This window comes from Alligator mississippiensis, chromosome 3, assembly GCF_030867095.1.
Source record: "Alligator mississippiensis isolate rAllMis1 chromosome 3, rAllMis1, whole genome shotgun sequence".
Lineage (NCBI taxonomy): Eukaryota > Metazoa > Chordata > Crocodylia > Alligatoridae > Alligator > Alligator mississippiensis.
Window position 1 is genome coordinate 229,420,247 of NC_081826.1, and position 12,364 is coordinate 229,432,610.

At 42.3% G+C, this 12,364-nt stretch overlaps 1 protein-coding gene across 2 annotated transcripts in view; it reads right to left on the minus strand.

The window, feature by feature from the left end:
- MAN2A1 (mannosidase alpha class 2A member 1) overlaps positions 1-12,364 on the minus strand; it is a 222,225-nt gene that overhangs the window by 84,408 nt on the left and 125,453 nt on the right. The gene's annotated exons all lie outside the window — the stretch shown is intronic.

The following is a 12,364-nucleotide window of genomic DNA, read 5'->3' on the forward strand; positions in this document are numbered from 1 at the left end:
GATCAGGAAGTACCTTCACTAAAATCCTTTCCTTGTTCCTCTTGTAGTGCAGGCTTTATTAATCTGCATTTAGAAGGGAAAAAAAATCTGGTTCAGAAGCAGAGAAGTTTTTAAATATGCCATATCACTTCAGTCTGCACCTTGACAGCCTTGAACTAACTAAAGTATTGCCTTTAGCAGCTCCAACAGAAAGGTTGACAGAAATTAGCCAGGGTCTAAAACATGAGAAACTGTATACCAGGGCAGACAATTATTTTAGCTGGAGGGACACTTAACGAGTTTTGGCCAGCTATTGAGGACTGCAAGAGTAGCCTTGCCCTTTGACAGGTGCTCTGTCCCCTGGTCACCATCTTGGGACCAGAAGTTCTGCCCCCTAACCCCTGACCGTTGCCACCAGAAGTCCCTCATCTTGCCCCCAGAAGTACTCCTTTTGGCAAGGGGGTTTGCCATCTTGGAACTGGAAAAACCCCAAATTATATATTAAAAATCAAACATCCACAATGACATATTTTAATTAATTTATTTATTTTTAATCCTGATTTGTGTGCATTTGCATCACGTATATACAGGCGACTGCATAATAGCTCAAAATGAAGTCTTTCTATTGTATATTGCAGGGAGTGTGGATGGGTGGGTGTATGTGTGGGAATGGGGAGTTTCTAGGGATGTGTGGGTGTCTGCGTGGGTGGGTATGGGGTTTATGGGGGACTGTGGAGTGTGTGGAGGTGGAGGGTGGCTTGGGGAGTGTGTGGGGGTGGATGTGGGGTGTGCATGGGGGTGTGTGGGTGCATGTGTGTGGTGGGTGATATTTACCAGGGAGCAGGGCTCCTGCCAGAGGCACGTGGGGGTGTGTGCATGGGGGGGGGAGGTGGAATGCATGGGGTGTGAGGGAGGGTGTGGTTGTGGGGGAGGGTTTGTGGGTATGGTGGGGTGTGCATGGGAGCTACTGCACATGTGCTCCCCTAAGCCAGTCACAGCACCTGCCATGCAACAGCCCAGAGCCTGCACCATGCTGCACCTTCCCACCGCCACCAACAGAGCACAGCCCCAGCCCCACCCCGTGCCAGCTAAAACTCACCCCAGCAGAAACAGGCCAGCCAGAACCTATGCACACAGCCCCAACCCCAGCCCATCCTGTATCTGCTCTGCCTTCCCGTGGCGCATCCTGCTGCCCCCTGGGCGTACAGTAAGGCTGGGGCGGCTCTACAGCTGGGGTGGCTCTGCATGTGGCAATGGCTCCTTCCAACTGCTACTGATGCTGACCCCAGCTCCTTGGTACTGGCAGGGACCGACACACACAGCCCTGACCCAGACTGTCCTGTGCCTGCTCTAGATTCATCAGCTGAGCAGCAGCAGCAGCAGCTGCCGGGCAGAAACTGTTCCTCAGCGTGGGGGTAAAGCAGCCCCTTCACCTCTCCACTGCCAGGCCCTTCCTACTGCAGCCACCCAGACTCCACACCAGGCTGCCCTGCATTTGCTCTACACTGCCACCACTGCCCCTCGGCAGCCCGGAAATGGCAACAATGGCAGCAGAGACACAGGGCAGCGCGGCACAGGTCTGGGCAACTGAAGCAGGAAGGGCCTGGCAGAGGCAAGGAGGAGGGGCCACCCCTACACCAAGGAAGTTTCTGCCCGGCCACAGCTGCTGCTGTTCACCAGTGCCAAATCCAGAGCAGCCATGTGGTGGGCCGAGTCGGAACTGTGTTCACAGTTCCCTGCTGGTACCACGGGGCTGGGGCCAGTAGCAGCAGCAGCCAGAAGGAGCTGCTGTTGCCCGAGCTGCCTAAAACACATTCCAGTCATGGAGATGCCCCAGCCCTGCTGCATGTCCAGGGTGCAGCAGGACATGCTACGGGCAGATGGTCCCTGGGCCAGGCAGGATCAAGAGGTCCACCGTGGGCTACAGAAAGGCCCTCCACAGACCAAATTTGGCCCATGGGCAATATTTTGCCCACCCCTGCTGTATACTGACATCCTCACATACTGAAAAGGCATATCCTCTACCACCAAAATACTTCAAATACAAGCATTTTGTCCACATCTTTCAAGTGTTCTTAATTTGTGACTACAATAGTTATTTCTTCATAAAGAACACCCTATCCTTTGTGGGAACAATTTATAACACGGCATATTTAGAAGTTAAGCTATCATTACTGCATAAGGCAATGCCATAACAAACCCAACTTCTCTTTTTCAAATACCAAGAAGTTTCTTTTAAGTTCAAGCTCCAAAAGTTTGCTATGGCAACTGCTGTACTATGTGCATCTAAGACAAAAACATCTTCAAAATACAATGCTCTATTTCTGTAACCAGGAAAACAAAACCAAAAAAAATTTAAAAACACTAAATTTTGCATAGAAAATCTTAAACCAGTTCTGAGAAGTTGCAAGTTAAACCATTTAAAGCTGTACACACCTAGTCATTTTAACATTCTAAGCATAGAAGGAAGTCTATTATAAAGAAAGTATTAAAAAAACAAGCTACCACACTCCATTACCAAGAAGGGAAAAATAAAAGCCAAACAAATAACTATTAGACAATATAACTTCTTGTACCAATAACATGTAAAAAAAAAAGTTTTAAAATCTTTTAGAAATAGGTTACAGTACAAGCACTTAAAATAATGATGCATAATCAAAATTAGCACTAGAAAGAGAAAAGAATTTCACAGGATTGTTGGAGTGCAATAAATTATTAGGAAAGGCTACGTTTCCTTATGGTTAAACAGCATCAAAGTCAGTCTTATTTTATATGTCAAAATACATCACACATTCAAAAAAATTGTTTTTTGACTTTGTAATTTTAGTTGTTAGATTTTTCAGACAAAACTATCCCCTCTGTTACTTTGTTCTCGATACCGCTAATAAACTGTTAAATGTCAAATCCTTTTTCAAATTACATGGAACCAATACCAAGGTCATGCTGAACTTAGATTTAATTAACAGAACTAACAGATTGTTCACACAGCAGTAAGAACGTTCTATTTATCTAAGACCATACATATTGACTTGAATACAACTACATTTGGTTTTACTCATTTTTAAATTGCTATTTCTGGGGGGGGGAAACAAATCTTTAGTGTAAATGCAAATCTGATTTCAGACTTGAATCAAATCAGGCCATAAAGAGTTGTTACGTTTGTAGTGCCAAATACATCCCTGTAAGTGCTACAAAAAGCTGGTGTTGAGCTATTTAAGTTGTTTACAGCATTACAAAGATGCTGCAAGTGCTACAAAATATTAGGGCTGTATTCGGCAGCAGTGTTGGTCCAAGACAAAGATAAATGCAAAACTCTAGAACTCTCAAGTTCACAGATGATACCTTTTATTAGACCAACAAAGAAATGGCAACATAGAGCTACAGGGCTCCTTAGAACCCCCAGCATACCAGAAGCCTTTGTTCTCTCCCTCTCCCCGACCCCTGACACACGCGCGCACACACACACACACACACACACACACACACACACGAAGAGCAGATGGGACACTTCAGGCACATCTACACATGACGCTATGTCATCGTAGCAACGCACTAAGGTGACGTAGCATCCATGGGTGCCTACATGCAACCAGCAGCTATTTTTCAGTAGCAGAGCACTCCCCTGTTACAGCACACCACTACAGCGAAGCAGGTGCTAAAAAGAACCATGCAATGCATATTGGCACAATACAAGCAGTTACTGTACCATGCTTTAGTACTTCCAAAAGTATCCTAACCTTCCCCCTCTCCACTAACTGGCAGGCAGTGGAGGATTTGGGTTTAAAGGGCTGGGGTTAGGATAAGAGGATTCCCACTGTTACTGCAACAGCCCAGGCAACAGCTAGACTCTGGCAGCAACAATGCTGAGCTAGCAAGAACAGTTCTCCACACCCTACCACCCTCACAGGGTAGGCAAACCTTTTTGGCATCTGCTGTTTTTCAGCAGCTGTCAGCTGAACATTGACAGCCTGCCCCAATCCCCAACAGGCAAGCTGGCAGATGGATCCCCCACCCACAGGGGAGCCCTAAGGAACAGCCTATTGCCTGCCTTGTCTGGAGAGGTTGCCTTTATAGTGATTTTGAAGCTCTCTACCCAGGGGGCCTGCTTGTATGCTCCCATAGTGCTATATGCTTGTGCTAGGACACTATAGCATTTCAAATGAATGCCTGCCCATATCCTCAGTGTTTGAGGTTAATTTTTTGTTAAATCCCAACAATTTGAGTTTCATGACACATCTAAATGGATCATATTAGAGAAAACAAAAATGCAAGTATTAAAAACAATAATTTTACACATGATTCCATGCTCCTCTTAACTATTCCAAGGTAATGAATTATTTTGATTTAATGAAATGGACATTTAATCCAAAACAAAGGTAAGGCTGTTATATTTTAAAACACGACAACTTCCCTTTAAAATAGGTATTAGCAACTGACCCCCTCTATAACTTGTCTAAGACTAGTAACACTGAACCACAGAAGTCCTTGAGAATTCTTAAAAACAGATGACCAGATGCAGCCCACTGCAAATGCTACTGCAATTTTATCCAACAACAACCTAAGAATTCAACTACAAAACTTGTTTTTTCTGTTAGGAAAGAAAATTGCTTATTCAGTATTTATTAACTATATATTGAATATACCAGTATATAAACTAATACTTGCTTTTGAATGTTCCAGTATCATGATATTTAAGACAAAGTTATTTTTATTGGTATCTTATTCAAATGTTCCTGCTTCAAATATATTTCCTCCTTTATTTTATCTGTACATGGATAGTATCAGTTTATCACTTACCCCCCGCCCCCATGTACAAAATTCAACAAACACACAATGTGATGATATACGAGTTCAAAACACCATACCATTAGCCTCTGTCCCTTTATAAATCATTTTGAACATTTACCTAAAATAATTTTGTACTACAGAAGTGAGCAACAAGGGCAGTGTCTGGAATTAGACCTGTCAAATGTTAACATTGTTATGCACCTGTTTTATGCTGTATTCTCTGCAAGATACTTCATTTCCATTTAGAACTTTGGCCTGCAACTTTTCTTAAACTTTGGTTCAAGTCATCAGGGACCATATGTCCATCCTGCTGTCTCACACTATGAATTTTCTTCACTTTCAAATTATATTTATAAGCTACACTTATCCCTGCTATTGTCCAATTTAAAGTATTCAAGCTTAATGTAATACAACTGCTGGTAGGGCCCAATTTCCAGAAACTAAAATAGTAAGTTTCAACCCTTGTACCAGTATTTCTTACAATATTTTACATGAATTACTATATCACTCCATTTGTATTATAATGCTTTATTCTGACAACAGCAACAAAGGATGATTGTCATGTGGTATTTCTGAAAGAAAACAGCAACTTGCCTCTGATGAAATGTCAGCATAAGTCACTGAGGAATACTAACCAGTTATCTGATTATCATCATGAGAAGTTGTATATAATAAAGGACTTAGTCCATCTGTCTGTAACGCTCTTGGAGCACTCTCCAACCAGCCAGTGAAACAACCAATCAGAATGCGGAGTGCTGCCATGATGGCATGGACAGAGCAGGGAGGAAAGGCCAGGCAAGGCGAGCACCACTGGCCTCACGCCTCCCCTCCCCTCCCCTCTAGCCCTACTCCTCAGAGGCAGCAGAGTGCTGCCATGACAGCACATATGGAGAAGACTGAGCAGGGGGGCAAGGCCAGCAGCACTGGTCTCGCCTTCCCACTCCATCCCCGCCATCATGGTGGCGCTCTGCCGCCCCTGAGATGTATACATCTATCCCCAGACAACTGCTCATCTATAAACTCATCCAGAGGTTGAATACCACTGTAGTACATTGTATGTAGAACATTTTTATGAATGGTTTGTCATCTTATGTCTACTTGAACTAGATGAACATGTAGCGCCCCTGCCATTTATGCTGAGATTAACATGTAATCCCTACATGAATGTAACATGTAGAAGGGGTGTCTATGTGCAAAATTTTAGGCAAAACGCAGGACAAGATTGCCCCTTAGAAAATTAAACTTACTCAGAATGGCAAACTTTTGTAGGCCATTGGACAAGGTAGGCTGCTGTCTACAAAAGCTCACAACTTTCTGAACACGTTTGTCTCTAAGGTGCCCTAGTGTTTGTCTCTTCCTGCCCTGCCTTTTGCCTAAAACTTCAAAAAGTTAGAATATTCTTGAAACAATGAGGCACAAAAATAATAGTATCTCTTGATAGAAAGTACTCTGTAATCAAGGAAGCTTTCAGCACCAAAATCTTTCCAAATGACCTCAGTAGAACACGGAGGAATACAACCTAATACCCAAATATTGTGTTTACAAAGGACAACACATACATTTATTTTAAGGCTTTGATTTAGTGGTAGATTCAAATAAAAGATATCTCATTTCTATCCAAGAACAACGGTCTTTGTATTTCACAGAATTACTTAAGGATAAGAACAAAGGAAGAGGACAGCTCTTGGATATGTGGTTCAGCCCTTTTTAAAAGTCTATCAGGAAGGGCTAAGGCTTGTCACCTAAATTCACCAATCCCCTTTTCCATATATTTGGCCTTCATTTTCAAGGTCTATTTGTATATGGATCCTTGCTTTGATGATAAATTCTGGATACTGTATAAGGTGTTCTGCAAACTTTCTATTCAGTAAAGACACAATAATTATCTTTGTTATGATCCTTTTTGGGACCCGACTTGCTTCCTTAGTTATCTATATTAAAAGGCAATATTATAAGAGCATTGCACCTGTACATTATTTAGAAAGTTATAGAAAATTTCCACTCTATTGAACTTCAGAGCCACGAAAAATTAATTCCCATCAAGGATACTCCACCAGAACAAAAACAAACCTGTGAACATGAACTTTTAAACCATGACCTCAAGTTCAACAGACACTAGTTGTGAATTAAGCAGTGAACTTTTGACATGTGTTAAGGTTGAAGTTGAATATAATCAGATCCCACTTCCATACAATTTCCATCAAACAGTAGGAACCTGCTTCTGGTGCAAAAGGAAAATAAATCCTTTCTATAGATATCCTCCAAGTTTTGTTATTTGGAACCAATATAAAAATTAAACTATCACCATCCAATGGCCTTTATTTCTGCAGCTGTTTACTGCAGAAAAAAAACACAACACCAACATGAATAAAGAAAAAAAAAGTATTCCTTCCAGAAATGAAGATGATTGGCCTCTTCCTAAGAATCTGGGAAGAAATGAAGACCATAAGAAATATGGATATTTTTATCTTGCATTCTTTTCTCACAGATTTTCCTCAGCTCCTGAGGGATTGAATTCTTTTGGGTCCTACATCTTTCCACTCTCTAGCACAGGGCTTCCTGACAAAAAAGAGCAACCTAACTAGGGAGGACACCTATATATACTTTAGAGAGCCTTTCTGATAAGTCACAGGATCTCTTAGACAACTGACTGCTACTAGATGCATTTTATGTAAAGCAGGGATATCAGCTGCTAGGCATAGACTTGTATATTAACACTGTTCAATTTAACCTATTAAAATTATTTTATGAAAAATAATTAGCGAAGGCAAAGAGCCAGATCCCAAAAAATATGCATGTACCTAAGCTCTGACTGTCCCCAAAAAACTGGATTAGCTTCCATTAGAAGTACCTTCTGTGGTAAGCAAAAGAATAGAATCAGACATCAATGGACTAAAGTTGTACTTTATAAATTTAGGCCTAGCTGATGGATAAAATAATGAAGGAATGGGCTATTTTTGGCAATCACCCTCTTTAACAGAACTTAAAAAACATCCACACATACTTGTACAGATGGGGGCAGGGAGAACCAAGACTAAATGAAACTTGAAGATGCATGGACTAGGAGGAGTGAATTTCCAATAATGGCTGTCCCTCACTCTCTCTCATGAAACCCACCAGTCCACTATGAAACCTCTGGTTCTCATCATTTTACAATATCCAAAAACAGCTGACTAGATCAGACCAAAGAGAGGAAATTAGTTTACAAAGCCACCTTCACTAAGATTTAGCTGAAGTTAACCTCTATCTAGAATCTGAGATAGGATTCCACTTTCACTCCATCCCTCACATATCCTTTTTCTTGTTCTTATTTTTTCTTTGCTATTCCTGTATTTCTCCAACAGCAAGGATGCAGATGAAAATCAGCAGACTTTCAAAAGATGCAGCACTCTCTATCTTTTCCTGTTTTCTTGTCTCCTTTTGTGCATACTTGTCTTGCTGGTCTTCAATGACACGAGACTAGATTAACAGAAGCAGCTCAAGTCCATTTCACCAGTTAAAACTAAAAAGACTGTCAACAATAGGCATTCTTTATAGAAGCTTACAAAAGCAAAAGAGGAAACAAGGGGCACTTTTAACATCAAAGTCTTACTTTTAACATTGAATTTCAAGTGATAGAACTATTTTCTTCATTTTTACTTCATCTTTATTAAAAGATTTAAAAGATTTTTAGTGGTGATTACAGCCATGAGACTAAATAAGCCAAGGTTTCTGCATCCAAAACTCTGAATCATGTCTGACTGTATAGTTGCACGGTGACAGAATCACACTGATACCTTTGGAACTCCACGCTCATTTATTCAAAATTAACATTCCCTTTGAATGAACTGCCATGGCATTGCAAAACAAGAGATATAACCTTATAAATTACCAACAGAAAGATACATTGAGAAAGTAAGTATGCTTAATGAATGAAATGAAAGAAACAAAATGACATCACTGACAGATATTAAACTCTACTTCTTAGTGTGATATCAACTTTAAAAATACCAGTTTAACTTTTTTCCTAACTTAGGTGAAACACACAGTAAAGGTTTCATAGGATCTGAGATTGTGGGATCAGATCCCATCATGCCTTAATGTCAGTACAGGGAAAGCCCAGGATCACGATTCTTCATGCATCATTGCCCTCGCAGCTCGAAGTCCTGTCAGGTGATCCTGGCTCCCAGACATGGGATCAGCTGGCAGACCAGCAGTCAAGACTCCCAGCCAGAGGGGCACACCTGACCATATGTTTAAGTAATTGCATCATAGGAACCAACCACAAAGTACACTTTTTGTAGAATAATTTTGTGGCTTTTTCCTTGTTTTATCACACCATTAATTGTTTTAATGTGTGGCTAGGTTACAACTTAAGACATGATTAACTAACTGGCTAATCACACCTTAAGTGTAACATGTAGCAGGGTCCCTATATATCAGAAAAAATATATATTATTAAAAAATTAATTATGTGCGCAGTCAGTTTCATTAACTCCCTTATGTCCGTTATTTTCTATTATTGCTCAGGTCTTCCAGGCAAGAAATTAAAAATAAGAAAACTCAGAAAACCCTAAGTAAACTAAGACCTTACCCTGAGTCCTCCTGCCAAGGGTTTTCTAAGCACCTGAAATTATTAGAGGTGCATGGATACATCGGTCCAATATCGGATTGGTACCAATATAAAGAAAACTGGCTGTATCGGACATCAGCCCGATTGAGCTGATAATTTGGCTGATAAACATTTGTGCTGAATGCAGCTGCAGCGCACCACTCAGGCAGCAATAAGCACAGCCAGAAGAATGGAGAGCTGCCTCCAGCTGGTAAGTCCAGTGTGGTGGAAGGGAAGGGGCTGGGGGGGAGCAGATCACCACTTCCCCGCAGTGAGGGGGGGCAGCTCCTACCGCTGCTTGCACCCTGGGAGGGCACGGGGGGGGGAGAGGGGGTGTCCCTTGGATCTGGCATGGGGCAGGCTGCAACCAGAGCTGCGTGGGGTTCTTTTCCAGCAGTGGCTGGGATCAGAGTGGGCGCCAGGGGTGCTGGGAGGATTCTGCATCCACCCCAAATTCTGCTGCCGCTCTGCTCCAAGCACTGCCACCACCAGCTGCCCAGCGCAGCCATGGCTCAACACCCTGCCTCTACCCATGTCCTGGGAAGAGCCAGAGCTGTGCTGGTCAGCTGGCGGTGGTGGCACTGGGAGCAGAGCAGTGGCAAAAGTTGGGGTGGATGCAGCATCCTCCCAGGGCCACCAGCTCCTGCTCCGAGCCCAGCTCCCCTCCTCCCCCCAACAAGAGCCCCATGCAGCCCCAACTGCAGCCCACCCCACCCCACCCTTCACAGATCCAGTGGGCACACGCTGCACCCCCATGTCCTCCCAGGGTGCAAGCAGCAGTGGGATCTGCCTCCCCCCACCCCCTCCCTCACCACAGGGGGTGTTGATCTGCCCCCTCTATGCCCCTTCCCCTTTCACCACACCTGACTTACCAGTTGGAAGCAGCTATTTCAGAAATCAGATTGGTATCGGCCAATATCCCTCCTTAAATATTGGCTATTAGTATCAGCCCCCAAAAATCTCTATCAGTGCACCCCTAGAAATTATCTTTATTTCGTTCTAGGGAGATGTCTAGACTTCAAGCTGACAGTGTCTCTCCAAATCTTAAATGAGAAAAAAATTGGTAAGCAAAAAAAAGCCAATCTGTATAAATGGTTGTTCTTTATGAGAACATAGTATAGTATATGAACACCTGTAAGGAGGTGCTGAGCCTGCAAAGGACTGAGACCCAGCTGGAGGTAGAAGCCTGAGGACAGCTGTAATTGATCAGTAAATGAGGGCAAAGCTAGAGGAGGAACAGGCAATTATTTTGGGAGGGGGCCACTTACTGAGTTTTGGCAAGCCAGAGGGCTGAATGACAGACCAGGGGCAGATAAACATTAATTTCTAATGTTTTAGGGGCCCTGTGGGCCAAATAGATGGCCTGGCGGGGCACATCTGGCCCGTGGGCTGCATTTTGCCCAGGAGCATAGAGCAAAGAGGGAGAGAGGAGACAAAATAAGGTGGTGGTAGCAGCATTACTCCGCTATTTTCAAATCCATATTATTGTCCATTTCATCCTTGTTCCACACCCAGTTGGTTTGGCTATAACCCCCTCTTGCTGTGCCAGTTTTAAATTACACAGTCAATTACATTACACACTAACTGGCCACAGTCAATTTTAGAACTTAGCCAAGCCAAGAAGAAACTTAGAAACACCTGATGGTCCACAGTTCCCCAGAATGTGGGGAACTTGGCTATCCACATAAGCCAACAAACTGAGGTCTGAGAAATGAACTCTTCACCTGGATGGGGGAGCTCTGCAAACATTACTGCTGATTTGGGATGCACAACTGAAAGAATAACCCTTCAAAACACTAAACCATAAATACAGAGCAGTAAAAAAAATCTGAACTTTCAAAGGCAGTTAAAGCTGCACTTATGTAACTTTTGACTAAATCATGGCCATAAAAATAACTTCATCTAGAGCTAGGCATTAATTGTCACAAGTTGAGTTTTATGGCTTCTTTCACAACTTTTGGAAAAATATCACTGAATTTTGAGGGCTCTCTTTCAGAATGAATAGGACTTGGAAAATGTTAGCAAGTGATTCTTTGACTAGGCTTTTCTGCCTAGACAAGTGGTTCTTAGCGGGGGTTTTTTGGTTTTTTTTTAGAAGGAACCCCTTGGAGAATGCCACCTTTTACTTTTTCACAACCAAAACAAGAAGAAATTAATAGAGCAATTTTTATGTTGCAAAGACCTCAGAAAGATCACAACAGGTCAGGATGTTTTTAACACTATTGATCTGAAATCTCTGGGTTTGTCTTGTGAAACATGTTTGCACACTTAACAATACTAAGCTTGTGTAGCACCACACAATGCACTCGAAAGGATCTCAAGACATCACAAGGTGCTACAGCACCCTGGCAGAGTATTACTTAGCTGGATATTCTTAAATTATTAGCAGACTCTGGAAATGGAACACATAGCATGTCTCTTCCAAGGGATTTCTCTAAAGAATGCAAACCTTAATTAATTAAGCATCTTAGACTGGTTATGCATGTACTACTTAACACCTGAAGAATGCTGCTAGCATAGCCAAAAATCCTAACTAGAGTCAGTTTTAAATTGTAACTAATTTGGAGAAGGTGGTTCTTCATAGCATGCATCCAAATGGGACTCCAGGCGCAATACTGATAGCAACCATAGCAACCACCACTCCGCACAAATGAGAGTGTACACACATCCTCCCTCCCTCCCTCATTTTACAATATTAATGGAACAAAAAGATATGGTCCGAGGGAAACTTCTGCTTTGCACTTCATCTTAATGTATTTTTAAAGATAACAAATCAAGCATTTAGGTAGAACTTTTTAGGACATTCTAAAACTATGATGTTCATCACAATACTGTACTGGTTCAGCTATCAGGACATATACAGTATTTCCTATTATTTTCTTGTATACAAGTTGGTAAGGTTTATAAATGTGTACAATGAGTATAGTTATCAGGCTCGTACTTGAATTACTGTGACAAACAAAAACATTTATGTTTCAAATGTTTTGAGTGCCTCATCTTGACACG